We start from the raw sequence: 19185 nt of genomic DNA on the forward strand, positions 1-19185 counted from the left end.
TACATATATGCCCTAATTATGGTTACTCTGAAAAAGGATATTCAGGAAGAGTAACGATTAGGTACATTGCATATCCCTATAGTTGACCAACATTACTTCTAGCCACTACGTTATTCTAGGGAATTGGCCATCATAACATCTAGGTAATATTTCTTCCTAGACTATCCGACAGCATAACTCTTAGGCATAATATCATAGCTTACAACTAAGTATAGTACCTATGGCCACATTATCCTAAAGTTTCTTTCTTTATATAACAACTGATATTTATTGATATAAATATATTTTGATAAAGAATGCTAAAATCAAACTTCGTATGAATAAGTTATTATTCTTCGAAGTTTCAGCATAATAGTTGTGACATCCCCATTTTCACTGCCAGAAAAGACCAATTTTTGTTTATGCTTTATAAAAATCAGAGTACCTCTTTTAATAAAAATGTTGCGGAATTTGTTCCCAGAAAAACATGATAAATACGTTATCAAAGCATTTCCGAAGAAATGTATTTTATCCATTTTAAAACATTTGGGATGTCATCGTTAATACAAAACATAAGCATAAACAGAACTTACATTCATTTACACTAGTGATCTACATCTCTTTTAAATCCCTTAGTGTAAAGTAGCTTAATATCGACACCTGTGATACAAATAAGCTTGAGTGGGTCAGGTTGGGAAACCTGGTGAGTACATAGGGTTTTCAACCCACAATAATATAATTATAATGAAAAACATCAAAAAATCAACCCAATTACCCATCCCCATTATCTTCTTTACTCTTAAGGATCTACCCAAAGATTCAGCTATTCCTCGTTCATTCATTCCTAAGGAATTGACACTAAGTCTGCATAGTCACCGGGGTTTATCTCGTTTATTGACAATATCGTTTTCGAGAGTCCACTCGTAATACTTGTCAATGGCTTTTTAGAGTACACCGGGTGAACACATCGTTCACAACACCTACAGGTTGTGAGCCTTCTATTGTTCTACTAGACAGTCTAGAATAGTTCGTGGTTGTCATCCATACTCTGCTAGATGACGGGGCTCATCATTCATCTCATCTTTCATCGCTGATCATTTATCTCACCTTTCATCGCTCATCATTTATCTCATCTTTCATCGCTCATCATTTATCTCACCTCTAATCTACCCATGTTTTACCCAACACATTTTATAGATATAAAATACATATACAGTTTAGATCATTTAAAACATGTATAAAATGTTTCATCCAGCATAGACAACAAGTATTCAGACATTATACACACATAGCACGTAATATATATATATATATATATATATATATATATATATATATATATATATATATATATATATATATATATATAATACTTCATATCTACGTGTAAGATGAAAGTAACTATGCACTCACTTGTTAAAGTGATGATTCCAAACACGGGTAGCTCTTCACTTTTAACGATTCTATTTTCCTTCGACGAAACCTAGTATTATTATCGCTAAGTTTTAGTCTAATCTTTATTGCGACTAATTATTAGTCTAGATTCATCATTAACTCAAAGTCTACTTTCATGATCTATCAAGTACGGAACAAGCAGGTATGATCATATCGGAGGTAGGGTCCATTTGGTATACGAAGTATACTGTTTGGAAATCCCCATTTAAACACCTCAATAAATGACAACCTAGACATCATTCTCGTAAGTAGATCAATCAGTATAACGACTTTGAATCACTGATAAATCTTATTGTAGGCTTATCTCACTAACAACGAGTTTTATTAAAAACCGGGCTCCGCTATAGCAGAGCTTCTGAGCCAAAAAAAACTCTTTTTCTCAGAGCCTTCGTGCGCTCCGGGGCTTTCTTCTAGTTCTAGGGAAGTTTCCTAGGCTTTAGGGGGGGGGGGGGTTAGGGAGTCTAGAGAGAAGTTGAAGAGAGAAAGAAAGGCTTATGGTGTGAAGAAAATATGAAGAGTTCATCTCTTATTTATAGGAGTTTTATCGTAGAGTAGGCCCCAAGTTTTGTCCGTATCCTCCGTGTACGAGCTCTGTTTTCTATGTACTTTATATCCACGCGTTGGTATTTACGAGTACCACAACTTTCATTTAGACCCCGTTGGCTCATTCTTATTCTATCTCAGATTTACAAAACTGTATTCGAATTCGCCGCGCTTGAAGAATAGAGACTAAGTTTTGTCCATATATCTAATATACGAGCTCTATTCTCGACGTTATTTATATCCACGTGTTGGTATTTACGAGTACTACAACTTTCATTTAGACCTCATCGGCTAATTCTTATTGTATCGCAGATTTACAAAATTGTATCGAATTCGCCGCGCGCGAAGAGTAGGGACCAAGTTTCATCCATATCTTTCACATATGAGCTCCGTTTTCGACTGTCTTTTTATCGTTGAGGTTCTATTAATGAGATCTTCAATTCTCGTTTAGATTGTTTTGGTTAAAAATCAACCGATCTAAAATTCAAATTTCGGGTTGTGTACTACTATGCTAAATCTTAGAAAATCATAACTTCCTCATACGAAGTCAGATTTGGACATTCTTTTTATGCACACTTTTAGTTTAACATATACTACGACTTTCGTTTAGATCACTAATGCTAGAAAGTATTTTACCATAAATCCTTTCTTATGATTCCCGATGTCGTGTTGGTTTTGCCGTAAAACTTCGACGGGTCATAACTTCTTCGGTATAACTCGGATTTTGGCATTCTTTATATGTGCGGAACCCTTGTGACATATACTATAAACTAGTCAAGATTATTTATTCTCAATAATTTTATATCAAAAAAAGTTATGTTTGACGCTTATTGTCTCTAAATTGACTAGCCCGAATCTGCGGGCATTACAATAGTATACAGCTTGGAAACCGAAGTAGAGATCGGTTGATTGTTAGGAACAACAATCAAAATGAGAGTTAAAGATCTCGTCCAGATGATTTCATCGATATAAAGACAGTCGAGGACGAATATCATATGAGAAAGTTATGAATTTTTTATAGACTTTAATAATCTAAACATGTTAAAAATATAGCTTTAAAAATAAAGTCAAAATTATCCGACAGATTCTAAAAGAAAGTTGTAGATCCCCGGGATAGCTACAAGTACATATAAAAATGACAAAAATTTAGGTCGTGTGCAGGAGATATGATTTTCTAAAGTTTTTCGAGAAGCGTCACGTGCATGTAACATCCCGACTCTCATGTATAAATTTTAAAGCTTTTATATTCACAATCATAGACCTACTCGACGAGTTGTTTGTCCCCAACTCGTCTTCTAGAAACTGATGAAGTCACGTGGATTCTAGAATCCATTCGATGAGTTGGAGGACCCAACTCGACGAGTAGAGGCTATGCATGAAAACCCTAATTTTTAAGGTTTGCACCCTATTCAAAGGACCTTAAGTCCTTTCCCCCAACTACCCTTTCCACTTTCACATCCAGAGAGTAAACCCTAATTGAGTTAACCATACTTTGAGTGTGTGTGAGGCTAAAAGTGTGTGTTTGGTGCATTTATTGAAGAGGCTTGAATATATAGAGCCTTGGAACGGGAAGAAGCTTGTAGATCCAACATCTACAATGTGTTGGCATCCATTTGGAGGTAAAAAATCTTTACCTTGGCTTTCCATTCCATAGATCTCTTCTTATACAAGTATTTGGGCATTTTGGTGAAAAAGGGGTCATTCTTGGGTTTGAGCTTGTCATGAGAACATGGTCTCAGATCTGGACTCCTCTAGCCCTCATGGACATAAAGTTCTCGACTTTATCTAGACCTAGCCCTTTTCCATGCACTAAACCTCTTCCTAAGGCTAGTTATGAGTGTTTTAGCTTCTTGAAGCCTTGCATGCATGTAAAGTTAGCAACTTTATGTGATAAATACACCCTAGGATGATAGATCTACAATTTGGAGCCTTGGTTTCACTTAAAAGCGTCTGAATGAGAAATGGGCTGAAGGAACTCGACAGGCTGCATAATCAACTCGACAAGTTTGTTAGGGTTTACCTGTCTTCTATACACTGAAGAACTCGACGGGTTACTCAGATAACTCAGCCAGTCGACTAGATTTTTCGGTTTTGAAATCGAATTACTGAAGTAACCCGGCGAGTTGGCCCTAGTTTTTGGTTTTCGAGTATTCGATGAACTCAACGAGTTGGGTCAACATGGATTGTTGACCTTGACCGTCGACTTTCACTTTGACCAAGGTTTGACTAAGCTTGACTTCTGAGGGTATTTTGGTAATTTGGGATGTTAATGGGATCAGTATACGATGGTTACAGGCAGTTGAGTTTGGAGCCGAGAGTTGGAGATAAATCTTCTTGATTTCAGCATTACTTGCGAGCTGAGTTGTCCTCACTATACTAATTGGGTAGAAGGCACCAATGTCGACCCATATTGGATTGTTATCCTAGTTATTGCATGATGATATGCTTAGTAACCTATTACGTCGGTATTATGGTATATAGGATGATAATATGTTAGTGACCTGTTAGGTCGGTATCCCGGTATATAGGATAAGGCTATGATTTAGTGATCTATTAGATCGGTCTGACTTTTTGTACTTTCTAGTTAGCTTAGGATATCTATGTGTAGATTGTATACACGGGGTTGGGTTAAGGCGCGACCTGCTTGTGCGTAAGGCCAACAAACCCATGGCAGACTAGATATATTGTAGAATCTTTAGGGCATATCCGTTAGGTCGAAGGCCCGGAGAACGGTCCAGAAATGTTGAAGACCTTCGTGGTTGGACCAGATACGCTGAAGGTTCTGAGATTGGGCCAATAGACTGCAAGCCTGGGTGGGCGGACCAGACACGCAGAAGGTTCTGAGAGTGGACCAGATAGACTACAGGCTTGGTGAGGGCGGTAAAGTGCATGTTGTTTGTTTGCTATGATATGGTTATGATTTGTTTGGAATTGGTCTTTTGGAGGAACTCACTAAGCTTCGGCTTACAGTTTTGGATTTTGTTTCAGGTACTTTGGATGATCACAGGAAGGCGAAGGCTTGATCGTGCACCTCTTTGCATTTTATGTTTTTTATTTCTAGGATACTCTGATATGATACTATTTTGAAAACATTTTTTTTAAAAAATACTGGTTTTTGAATGCTTGAAAAAGCTTTAAATTTTCATGAATTTTATGGAAGTTACAAGTTGGTATCAAATCCCTAGTTTGAGTGAATTGCAGGAACACTTGTGTGAATCCAGTCTCAAACTAAGGAAATGATTTTTAAAATGATTTTCAAATGGTTTTCAAAATACTAAAGGAGGATGCAAACTGTACGATCATCCGGAGCCAGTAAGTAGATCCCAAAATACCATACGAATATTTCATAACGTGATATGATAGAACAACATGCTAGTGTTAGGCTAGGGATATTTAGGATTTGCATGATAGAATTTCCTGATTATATGATGTCTGATAGCGTAGGGTTTTCCTTATATTGAATTGATAGCGTAGGGTTTTCCTATAGACTTAGTGTATGCATCATAGTTGTGCATAATTATGATCTGATAGCTTGAGAATGTTTGGTTTGGCCTTATTTTATGTTCTTGTTTGATGAAGGGCTTAGGGTAGGATCAGATATTGGAAAGTCTATAGGGTCCAATGTTATGTATGACTAGCATACACGAGTGTTGTAGGGTTGGTGGAAGTTGTTGGATAAACTAAATGAGAGAAATAACACATATGGTTTATTAATATATTATAAGTTCTAATATATTAATAATAATATTTAATTAGTTTTGATCAAGAATTAATTTAGAATTAATTAAGTGATCAAAAGATAACTAATTAAATATATGGGTAGATTATGTAAATCTTCCATATCATATATAGTGGGCTAAGAAGCTCCATGGATTATCAAGTTGGGTTCCACCCATAGGATGCTCCATGGATGCTCCATGGAGTTAATCCATGGATCAAGAAATGAAGAGTCATGGAACATTAGGGTTTACCTAATGCAACACACTATATAAGCAATGTAACTCTCCCCAAAATCGGTTACACTAAGAAACAAGAGGGCTTGGCCGATTTTGCATGTGTTAGAGTATTCTCTCAAGTTTATTCTTTTCATTTGGTGTTGTGTGAAGCATTTGAGGCATCACACTTAAGGTGCTAGGCTCACAAGGTTTCAAGGAACACTTTCAACAACAAGGTATGTAGTTCTATCTTTTATACAAAGAAAATTGTACCCCATGTATGTTAGATAGGTTCATAACCTTGGAAAACAACTTTGCATGATTATTAGACAAACATAGACCCAAGGTTATTAGAGATTTAAGTACACTTAGGAAGTGTTAGAATGCTCAAAACCCCTCAGAAGTTTCATGTATGAGTTATGCGAAGTCAGCCAGCCAGTTATGAGATATTTAGCCTTCCTCTAGAAGTGAGGATTGAGCGCTCGCCTATGTTTATGTATATTTTTAAGGTGTTGTGATGATACTTGATACAAATATGGGTAGGTGTGGAAGGTAATATCGGCTCGTACTACTGAAAACACTGGACCCATACACATATCAAGGAAGTCACAACCCCTAGGGTTTTGGTTGGGAGTTGGTTCGCTGTTATTATACAAAGTATCTGATATCTTTCTTTATATTTTCAATATGGTGACTACGAGGTGCTTCGTAATCGGATTCAGGTCAGGATCAAGAGCTAGGAGTCAGGGTGGACCAGCAGTGCCCGAGACCATTGGCCAGATGAGGCCAGGTGAGCTAGATTTCAAGATTCGGGAGATCATGCATGATGAGTTTGCTACATTATTCTGGGTACAACCGCCGGAGATGTTTGGGGTCTATCAAGACCGCTATGGTTGAGTACTTCGATGAGAACTATGCAGCCATTGCTGAGACGGCTGCCGCTGTAGCCTCTGCCACTTTAGGTGGGACCGGTTGTGCTTTTCAGTACCAGGACTTCGATAACACGAATGCCCCGACTTTTGATGGGATTCAGGACCCGATCATAGCCATGGGGTGGCTATTTGACATGGAGGGATGCTTCTTTACATGCTCATGTCCTACTGACCAGAAGGTCAGGTGTGCTCTGAACCTGCTGAGGTCCGGAGCAAAGGACTGGTGGAGGCTGATGACAGGGTCATATACTGATGAGTAGAAAGCCGTAATTACTTGGGATCAGTTCAGGGAGATGATCCGCGCTCGCTACATTAAACAAATTGAGCGTGAGCGGATGACATACGATTCTTAGATTTGAGGCAGGTTACGAAGTCGGTGACAGAGATCACCCATATGTTCACTGAGAGGGCGATGTTCTGCCAGAAGTTTGCTTCCAATTAGGCTCAGATGATACGTTATCTGAGCATGCTCAAGACCAACATCTGAAAGTTTGTTGCTACCTAGTGTTGTGATACCTTGATGGGGTTACAGGAGGCTGCTAGGCGGCAAGAGCTTGAGATTGAGTTAAAGTTGTGGGAGCAGAGGCAGGGCCCAACGCAGTTGTAGTCTACGCTGAAGCGGTCTAAGACCGCTGATACAAGGTTTGGGGGCCAGCATGGCCGCACTTCCGGGAAGTAAGGGAAGGGCCATTCTGGGGTGTGTAGATATGGTGCTGCATGCCGCGAATGCTGTTGGGTTGAAGATTTGTTTGAAGACTGCGTCATTGGGCTCGGCTGTTAGTCTATTTATTTTGTACTCCGATTTTGGGCCTGTCCAACCGTGAGTTTGTAAGGTTACTATATAAGAGTATGCTTGCATGCATATTAGGTTAACGCTTTAGAGAATTACGATAGTATTACAGTTTTCTTTATCGTTCTTGTAAACCTCCAACCCTCTACAGTTGATGTTCTTAATCGAGCTCTTCTGAGGGTTTATTTATAATCATTCGACTCATTTGATTCATCCTTGAGTTGTTCTTTATTTTGCGTTCATTCTTGCTGTTTAATATTTATTTACCTGTTTAAGATCTAATCGATCTTCAAGATTAAGTTTTAATCTCATCAATTGGTATCAGAGCAGGAGGCTGTGTAATCGATAGACTTCTTTTCTGTGAAAAGGTTTCAATTAGGGTTTTTCCGCAATTACTGATATTTATTGAGCCGTCATCTCATTATTGACGTATCTTGATATTTATTGTTTTGCCCTAATCTGATTTATTACAAGTCTGATCTTTAAACAAGTTATTTTATCATTATGGACGAGACGCAATCGAATCCCATTAATATTTCCAAGAGCATTGGTTCAACCACGAAGACTCCCATTCTATATACCCATGATTATGAAGTCTGGGCGCATCACTTCGAAGACTATGTTATAGGATCTGAGGATAATGGATACCTCATATGGGAAGCAATTATCAATGGACCGTTTTCTCACTCTGCAATGTCAAGGATTATCAAAACTCAAAAGGAGTACAATGATCTGCTGAAGGATGTTAAAGATATTGCGCAAGATGAAAAGGATAAATTCCAGTGCAATATCAAGGCATTAAGATTGATCAGATTCGCCCTTCAGTCCGACACTTTCAGGTTGGTAAGCTCATGCACGACGGCAAAGGAAGTTTGGGATAGACTTCGTGAACTGTACTCTACAGACGAGGATCTTGAACATTCTATCCAAACCTTGCTCTTATCTGAGTTTGGAGAATTCAGGCAAGGAGCCGAGGAAACTGTGACCCAGACGTTCGATCGCTTCAATCATCTTCTCAGCAAGATGATCAAACATGACATCGAAAGAAAGCTTATCGAGCAGAAGGTTACGTTCTTAAATGGTCTAAGGTCAGAGTGGAGAGCAGTGGTGTCAACAGTTAAAGCCCATGAGCAGTTTAAATCTCTATTCTTTGGCGAAACTGGTGGGTATTCTCAAGTCTCAGGAGAAGATTGTGCTGCAGGAAAAGAACGTTGTTTCAAGCCTAGGTTCACTGGCCCTCCTGTCAAAAAGTAAAGTTGTGATGGAGGATGAAGACCTCAACTTGGAGGAGTATGACCTCACGTCTGAGGATTATGCTATGATGGTGTCTAACCCCAAGAGGTTCATTAAGAAGAGATTCCCCAGCAACAAAAACCAAAACTGGTAGGGGAGTTATAACTCAGAAAAGGTTAACAATGAACCGAAGGTTGAAGAGCCAAAGAAGGAACCAAAGGCAGATGGTGATTCTGGAGTAAGCTGTTACTATTGTGGTGGGAAGAACCACTATGCTAAGGAATGTGTCATCAAAAAGATGGCTGAAAAAGATGAGGAAAAAGATGAGGAAGCTTTGCTGCAGAAAAAGCTTGATGAGATGAGGAAGAAGAAATCTACCGCTAACCCTTCCATGAATGCTCTAATTGTGCAGGGTTCGGTTGCTGATCACGAGTTCAGCGGAGTAGAAGTTTGGTCAACCGACTCAGAAGACGATGAAGTGAGAAAGCCTTCCCATGGAAAGGCTTGTGTGGCAAAAGAGGAGAGCAGTGGAGGACGGTGCTTCATGGTGTCCGATGTATCTCAGATGAGGGGATACAACACTGATGGTGGAAGCAATGAACCGAAGGAGCAACAGGACATGTGCTTTACGGCCAAACCGCTCAGCGTGCAGTTCAACGAGCTCGATGAACTGATCAAGAAGGTACAATCGGTTTTTGTTTCATTTAAAGTACCACAATGCTCCTATGAAAAAGAACTAAAAAGTGTTAATACACGAATCTCTCATCTAGATAGTAGTTTAACTCAAACTCGAGTCACCAATTCTAACCTAACTGATCAATTAAGCAGGGTGTCTTCGAAGAGTGAGGAGCGGCGCATGTGGATCGAGTTGAAGGAGTCTGAATTAGTTAAAATAAAAGACGAAAACATTTATTTACAGAGAGACAATTTAAAGTTGTTAAAACAGCGTAATGTTTTTTGTTTGATTGCAAAACGTCTTTACACTAATATTACTCAACTTCACTTGGATTGTGAAATAGGACAAAAGATCCATCGCATGATTTTGCCCTTCCTTGAGTTTAAGGAGGATGAAATCGATACGTAAGCTTATAATTGTAAGAGTGTGATATCATCTGATGACATCGATCCGACCTATATGTATGGACTGGACAAAATTGAAATCTTTCATTAAATCCAAGGACCACAAGGACATGCTCAAAAACCTTTTGGATGAAAATGATAGACATAAACTGAGAACCAAAACCATACAAAAATTTGACTCTTTAAACGTCAACTTGAGCTCAGAAAACAAAATTGATGTTGAAAATGCATCTGAGCTTAATGAGGATGACAACATGAGTGAAATTTCTGTAGAGGACACGGTTGACTGCTCAGAATTTGTAAAAAGCGAACCTAAAAACCACAAGAATTTAATTTCTGAAAATTCCGTGGAGTTCGCTCGATTGTCCCAACAAAAGTCCCCGATCTTAGCAGAGAAAGCGGTTGTATATCAAAAGGTCAGGACAACTCCAAATCAAGTGTACAAAGTCACTGGAGTAACCGAACATCAGACTGCTGAACTCACAGCAATTGTAAACGAAGACAATGCTGATGGCTGCGATGAGTTCTTCTGGTCCGCTCCAATCGATAATGCAGATGAAACGGTTGGCTTGTCAGAAAGGACTTCATGGATTAGTAAAGGTAGATACATACCAGAACCCTTCAACAAGCCGGATAATTTCGATGTGCCAAGTACTAGTGGTACGAAAGACATTCCTCAAGAGAATGGAAGTTTGGCAAAAGAAGACATTCCCTCTAGTTCCTCAGTTCAAAGTGAAACTCCCACAGTTCAAAGTGAACCAGCCAAGGAGAAACCGAAAATGAAAGCCAATATCCATCATCAACCGAAGCAGATGAGGAATAAGAAACGTGAAAGGAACCAGAGATACAGGAAGAATCTCTCTGAAAGGAAACAATTATGGCAATCCCAGAATGCATATTTCTCACATCAAGACAAGAATCAGAAGTTTGAGAACAATCCTGTCAAAAAGCATGAGAGCCACAATAACCGAAAGCCAAGGTTCAGTTCGGAAAAGAATACCAACCGAAAGCAAAGGTTCGATTCTGAGGACGACTCCAACCGAAAGCAAAGGTTCCGTTCACAGAACGACTCCAACCGAAAGCATAGGTTCGTTCTGAAATCAAAGGAAATCAAAACTCTAAGGTCAGTCCCACCAATGATCAAAAGAAAAAGGGTTACCTAGAGTCTCCAGCCAAGAAGTCATCTCAATCTAAGCCCACTCCTTCTCATTCATCTAATTCTTCTAATTCTTCCAATTCATCTCCATCTTGCTCTAAAGCTCATTCTGTTCGTTCTCAAAAATCTCATTCGTCAGCTGAACAAAAGGGCAAACAGAAGGTTTTTGCATCCAAACCAGCGTCTAAACCGAACGCACCTAATCCTAATAAAATCAAAGTCTTTACCATTAAAAGGAAAGATGAAACAACACTCATAAAACGAACATATCTTGTTGACATCTCTCTTACTATTCCTGTTCCTATGAAAAGCTCACGTGGACCCAAGAAACTTTGGGTTCCTAAATCTGCTTAATTTTTGCAGGTTATAAGTGACGAGCAGTTCGACGAAGAATGGTACATCGATAGTGGCTGCTCGCGTCACATGACAGGGAGGAAAGAAGAGCTCAGGGAATACAGGTGTCTTTCAAATGGTGGCAACGTCAAGTTTGGAAACAACTCTTTCGGCACCATAAAGGGATACGGAATGATAACTAATGGTTATTTTACTATAAGGAAGGTGGCTTATGTGGAAGGACTACAACACAACCTCATCAGTGAATCTCAGCTTGTTGGAGGTACAGGTCTCAAAGTCTCATTCGACGATGAAGGTTCTGAAATTATTGAGAAGAAGACGAAGAAAGTAATTCTCAAATCTGAACATAAGGGTGAAATGTTTCCTCTAAACCTCAAACCCATCAAAGGAAACCCAACTATATGCTTGTTATCAAAAGCCCAATCTGACGAAAGCTGGTTGTGGCACCGAAGACTCTCTCATCTCAACTTTAAAGATATCAACAAACTTGTCACTGGAGGTCATGTTCGAGGCCTTCCATTACTCAAGTTCGACAGAGATCATTTGTGTGCTGCATGCGAAATGGGGAAGCAGAGTCGTCAAAGTCATCCATCTATAATTAACACGAAAGTTGTTGAACCACTCGAATTACTTCATATTGATTTGTGTGGTCCATCATCTATCGAAAGCATCGGTGGTAGCAAGTATATTCTTGTTATTATTGATGACTTTTCGCGATTTACATGGGTGTTCTTTCTAAAGCTCAAATCTGAAGCGACCCATAAGCTGAAAGTATTCATCAAGCAAATTTCATCTTTGTGTGAAGCTGCCCGTACTATGCTCAGTTTCGCTTCCTTACCTCTTTATTTTTGGGCTGATGCAATTTCTGCTGCTTGTTTTACACAGAACAGGTCCTATCTCAACAGGCGATTCACGCTCACCCCATACGAGATTCTCAACAATAGAAAGCCCAATGTGAAATTTTTCCATGTGTTCGGCTCACGGTGTTTCATCTTTAACTCTAAAGAACACCGCAACAAGTTCGATGTCAAAGCCGACGAGGGAATCTTTCTGGGCTACTCTCTCACTTCCAAAGCATACAGAGTCCTAAACAAGCGTTCGAGAAAAATCGAAGAGACCTATTACTTGACTTTTGACGATAGCTATGTCAAAAAGATACAGGCCAAAGAAGACACCGCTGGGGAAATCTTTCCTCAAACTGGCCAGGTCACAGTCTCGATCGCTAATCTATTCGAGAAGTTTGTGGAGCTATTTGACGAAGCAGAAAAAGCTACTCTCTCTGAAGCAGGCGCGGCAGACAACAAGGTAGACCATATGAAGCAAATTGTCGAAGAAGCTGCCAGGAGAATGAATGAAGGAGGATCGAATTCTGATGAACCTCCATCCAACGATGCTTCACTCGAGGGGAGACAAGCTCATATGTTGAGGGGGAGCCAAGCTCTACAACTGCTCCCGAAAGTACTTCTCCAACCGAAAGTACTTCACCAACCGAAGGTGCATCAACGCCTGAATACCAAGCACCACAAGAAACCTCTGGATCTCAAGTTTCTCCAAACATTCCAGAAAGCTCATCTATCAAGGGGGAGCAAGCTGATATGACGCTCGACTACGAAAGCCAATCCGAGCCAGAAGAAATGATCAACGCTGAACTGGACCCCACCTTTGATCCAAACTACCCTCCTCTTACCAAATGGACCAGAGATCATCCTATATCTCAAGTGGTTGGTGATGTCTCTGAAAAGGTCCTGACTCGATCACAACTCAAGGCAAAACAGACATCCCTATTTTCCAAAGTTGATTTTTGTATGTTTAACTCATTCGTATCAAAAGTTGAACCGAAGACAGTTAACATTGCTCTCGATCACTCCGATTGGGTTCAAGCGATGCAAGACGAACTGAACGAATTTGAAAGGAACAAAGTCTGGCGCCTCATTCCAACTCCTCCAGATGCCTCGGTTGTTGGTCTCAAATGGGTCTTTAGGAATAAAATGGACAAGGAAGGGAACGTGATAAGGAACAAAGCTCGTCTGGTAGTAAAGGGATATTGTCAGGAGGAAGGGATTGATTATGAAGAGACTTTCGCTCCTGTAGCTAGGCTGGAATCTGTAAGAATATTTCTTGCTTACGCTGCCCACAAAAACTTTGAAGTTTTCCAAATGGACGTCAAGTGTGCATTTCTTAATGGAGAACTTGAAGAAACCGTGTATGTGGAGCAACCTCCTGGGTTCGTGAACGAAAAATATCCAAATCATTACTACATTCTGGATAAAGTTGTGTATGGCCTCAAACAAGCTTCGAGAGCCTGGTATGAAACGCTAACTAAATTCTTAAAGATGTCTAAATTCAAACAAGGTTCGGTTGACCCAACCTTCTTTCGCAAAAAGGAAGGTAACCACCTTATGATAGTTCATATTTATGTCGATGACATCATCTTTGGCTCAACGAATCCCAGCCTAACAGCTGAATTCAGAAAGCTGATGGAGACTAAATTTGAAATGAGCTCAATGGGTCCTATTAACTTTTTCCTTGGTTTAAATATTAGACAGGGACCCGAAGGCATCTTTATCAATCAGGAATCTTACACGAAGACTCTCCTAGCAAAGTTTGGTATGATGGGAGACTCCAAAGTCAAAGTCCCAATGGCATTCGACACCAAGCTAACTCCATCTCTAGACAAACCGGCTGTTGATATCACGCTCTATCGGCAAATGATAGGCTCATTAATGTATCTTACTGCTAGCAGGCCTGACATCATGTTTTCTGAGTGTTACTATGCTAGATTTCAGGCAAACCCACACGAACCTCACATGCTTGCAGTGAAGAACATTTTACGTTATCTCAAGCGAACTGCCTCCTTAGGTCTATGGTATCCTTCCAACTCAGGCTTCTTCGTTCAAGCCTATTCAGATGCTGACCTTGGAGGATGTGGACTCGACAGAAAAAGCACCACTGTCGGCTGTCAATTCCTTGACGGGAAGTTGGTTTGCTGGCAATCCAAGAAACAAACGTGCGTGTCGTTGTCTACTGCCGAAGCGGAATACATAGCCGCTGCATCCTGCACCTCTCAAGTGATTTGGATCCAGAGTCAACTTCGAGACTATGGACTCAATATGAAGAAGATCCCACTGTATTGTGACTCTGAAAGTGCAATTAGGATCTATCATAACCCAGTGCAACACTCTAAAACCAAACACATAGCACTGAGGTATCACTTCATCAAAGATCACGTGGAAGATGGAAACGTCGAAGTACACTTTGTAAGAACCACTGATCAACTGGCTGACGTCTTTACCAAAGCTCTTCCTGAAGCATCATTCAACAGAATATTGCAAGGGCTAGGTATGATGGAATCAGAGTCAGTACCTCAAACTACCTCTCAACCTCAAACGTAAGAAGCGAAATTGACCGAACGTTCAGGTTCAGTTAAATCATCTGACTCGCTCAGGTAGTTTTCTTGGTTGTATATTTCTTGTACAAAGTTGTTTATCTTATTGTTAATAGTATTTTCTAATTCCATGTCTAAACTCCTTGGTTTTCTAAAATTTTCCAAAACCGAAACCTACCGAAGGTTCGGGTTCGGTTTTTCAAAATTTTCTCGAACCGAAACCAGCCGAACGCTCGGGTTCGGTTTTTCAAAATTTTCTTGAACCGAAACCAACCGAACGCTCGGTTTCGGTTTTTCAAAATTTTCTTGAACCGAAACCAACCGAACGCTCGGGTTCGGTTTTTCAAAATTTTCTTTAACCGAATGCAACCGAACGCTCGGGTTCGGTTTTTCAAAATTTTCTTCAACCGAAACCAACCGAACGCTCGGGTTCGGTTTTTCAAATTTTTCCAAAGTTTTTTTCTTACTCTTTCCAAGTCTTATTTTTTTTCTTGCTTATTTTTTTTATTATTTTTATTTTATTTTTTTATTCTTATCTATTTCCAAAACTCCAAAAATATTTTTCTCTTTTAATTTTGTTTGTGTGTTCGTTCGTTTGTGAGGATATAATTGTTAGATTACTTAAGTGTCCCTAGAAGCATGCTGCTGTATGTGTCCCAAGCCTCATAAGATTCTGAATAATAGCCTTAATGACTTGGTATAAACAAACCTTGTCTTCCCAATTAGGCTATCACATTTATTCTAATCGTGAGCTACCTCACTCTCTTCTCACAAGAGATAAGAGTTTTCTGCTTGGTCCTTATTTTCGCAGCAGAGGTACTTTAAATTCTTACTCCATCTCCATTACATTTCTCCATTACATTCGTTTCATCACCGTAACCCTTGAGACTCTCAGAAATTACCACTGAGGTTTATGGTTACACAACAACTGTGTTTATGATCTCAGTTTCGTGCCACTACGAGCTGAGTGAAACCCAAAATTCAACACCAAATCTGAATTGACGGTGAACAATAAATTTGCTCAAGTTTTCACCAAAGAATTGACGGATGTATCTTACTGAAATCTCAATTTTTTTTTATTTTTGAGTGATTCCTATGAAATTGTTAAACACCATAACATTTCTTCCCTTGGGATCTAGCTTTTAATTTTTTTCTAAGATTTTATATTTTCCAAGCCAATTTAAAATTAATTCCTACCTACTTGTTCAACAGACTACACCGGTCTCACAAGTACTTTGTTCACTTTCTTTCTTATTTCAAGATTAGAATTGTTGAATCAAAGCGAAAGCCACCCTTACTTAGCCTAATTAAAAGAAGCCTTTCAACATTTATTAATAAATGTTTGATCGTCATTCAACGGGAATCCACATTAACACTTTGAGGTCTCTCTTGATCTTGAAGGAAGAGATTCGTGCCCGGGATCATTTGTTTCGTGTCATTATTGACATCACAGTCATTCCTAAAAAGAGTTGCTTTATTTCTTTTCTTTTTACACTCTTCGCACGAAAATCTTTGATTTTCCAAAATTCCGTTACTAATTATTACAGGCTGTATTATTGCTTTGGTGGTTAATTATCAAGTTGTGGTCAAAAATCATCCACATGGGTATTTAATTCAAAAGATGCCATTTAAAAGATAAGATGAAAGGTTGCTGACTCAAGCGGGAGTTAAAAGGATTGAATTTCAAACGACGGTAAAAAGGGAACGCGTGTGAATTTGAAACGCCCATTCTTTTACTGACATCATGGACGCGTGTGCGCATTTCAAGCGACACCTCTCTGGCCCTTAAAGGCGCATGAGGATTTGAAACGGTATGCTCTGAAATAGCGCTTGCTGGGCGGCGTAATCCTAGGAATCTGACACTCTCTCTCCTACGTGATCATCGCATGCCTTAACTGTCACGCATCTGTCATTCCGGAAACCTCCAAAGCTACTCAGACAACCGAACCACCTCCTACTAGTCAAGCTTCGGGTTCGGGTGTGAAGGATAAAGGAAAGAACATAGCTGAGGAAGAAGATGAAGATGAAGATAAGGAAACCATTGCGGACATGTTGAAACGTAAAAACAGTCGCAATGATGATGATGACTATATTCGTGTGGCGCGAGAGGCTGAAGAAGCCGAACGGAAGAAGAAAGAAGCCCACGATCTCCTCGAGAGCAGGAAGACTCTCTTCCCTGCCTGGACTCGGGAGAGAATGATAAAGGAGGCCATAGATACTCCTAGCATCCTATGGCTCGAGCCGGTGATCTCCTTCGACTGCTATAATTCTGTCGATTCGCAGTTCGACATGCCGTTGACTCGAAAGGCGTTTATCTTCCACGCCTTCTCCAACATTTTTGAAGTCCCTCATCCGAACCCTGAGGTTGATAGGGAGCTGATCGAATTCTATCTGAAGGCTGCTCGTCCTCAGTATCAAACATGGAGCGCTCAGAAGATAGTGAATGTTCGGGTTTTGAAGCCTTATACCGAAGGAAGATTCATCAATGTTCGGTTCAAGGTGATTCGAGGGTCTGCAAGAACTGAACATCTTATATCTTTGGCAGATCTACCGAACCTAAATCCTCATGATTGGATTGTTTTGCATAACATCCTTTTGATGAATGAAGCCAAATATGGTCCAATTATAGACCATCTCAAAAGGATGTTAGTCTGTTACATCATGGAGGTAGCCCTAATGGATCAGGAGGTAGCCACAGTCTTCAAGAAGAAACTGAAGATAGCTCCTGTGGGATCGGCCAGTGATCTCAATCAAATGAAGATGGGCAAGATCGACCCGAGACGCAATTCGGTCATGTTCACTAGAGCAGAAGGACAGAAATGTCTATTTGCTTTAGCTGACAAACATCTTTACACCACTGCTTGTCTAGAGCACGTGCTGTCAATCATCCGAAGGTGTAAAGAGAATGCAGCAGACGATGTCAAGTACTTCAACGAAATGATCCAATGGTACATCAGATTCAGGCAAACGATACTTGCTCTGATCTCTCGTCTGTTTCAGACCGTGAAGAAGAAGGTACCTGCTGCCGCTGCTGGCCCAAGTAACAAGTGAAGATCTCGCTCCAATTGACGCAAAGGGGGAGATTGTTGGGTTGAAGATTTGTTTGAAGATTGCGTCATTGGGCTCGGCTGTTAGTCCATTTATTTTGTACTCCGGTTTTGGGCCTGTCCAACCGTGAGTTTGTAAGGTTACTATATAAGAATATGCTTGCATGCATATTAGGTTAACGCTTTAGAGAATTACGATAGTATTACAGATTTCTTTATCGTTCTTGTAAACCTCCAACCCTCTATAGTTGATGTTCTTAATCGAGCTCTTCTGAGGGTTTATTTATAATCATTCGACTCGTTTGATTCATCCTTGAGTTGTTCTTTATTTTGCGTTCATTCTTGCTGTTTAATATTTATTTACCTGTTTAAGATCTAATCGATCTTCAAGATTAAGTTTTAATCTCATCAAATGCTGTAAGGAGGGGCACTTTGCAAAGGATTGCCGCCAGCCAACCCCGGTTCAGGATATGAGGATTTGCTACCACTGCGATCAGGTTGGTCATGTGAAGACCAACTGTCAATTGCTCACTACCTGGCAGGCGCAGGCTCCAACACCGGCTACACTGAGGATTACTTATGGGGGTCAGGTTAGAGCAGACCCTCTGAAGGCTCGGGGACGTTCCTTTCAGCTTACAGCTGAGGAGACTAGGACAACATCGGATGTGGTGGATGGTATGTTTCCAACTTTTATCATATTGATTGTATCTATTTTATGCTTATGTGTTGTACCTATTTTAGATACGTTTTTAGTGAACTCCTTACCTGTATTGGTATTATTTGACTCTGAAGCGAGTCAGTCATTTGTTTCTCGATCGTTCAGTAGGGAGTTCGGTTTTCCTATAGGAGAGCTTGAGTGTTCATTGCGAGTCTCTATCGCCAATGAACATGGGATTTCTGCTTCTTCAGTCTACCGGGGTTGTGTTCTGGAGATCTTCAAGGTATCCTTCCCGATAGAATTGATTCTGATCCCCATGGGGAATGTATGTGTGATAGTGGGTACGGATTGGCTAAGTCATTTCGGTGTCATGATCAATTGCGAGGGTCAGCAGCTGGTAGTTGGAACCGTAAGTGGGAGAGAATAGGTTATCTACAGCGAGGGCACCAGGTTTGGTCGAGATTTTTTGCTCAGCCACCAGGGCTTGGCAGTATATTCAACAAGGGTTATTTTGCGTATGTCACAGGTACGCGGGCCAGGGATTAGGTATCGGTTTCTGAGGTTTCAGTGGTTAGAGAGTTTTCGGACGTGTTTTTAGAGAGTTACCTAGAGTACCTCCTAAGAGGCAGGTCGAGTTC

The sequence above is a fragment of the Lactuca sativa genome, chromosome 3 (genome assembly GCF_002870075.4).
Source record: "Lactuca sativa cultivar Salinas chromosome 3, Lsat_Salinas_v11, whole genome shotgun sequence".
Lineage (NCBI taxonomy): Eukaryota > Viridiplantae > Streptophyta > Magnoliopsida > Asterales > Asteraceae > Lactuca > Lactuca sativa.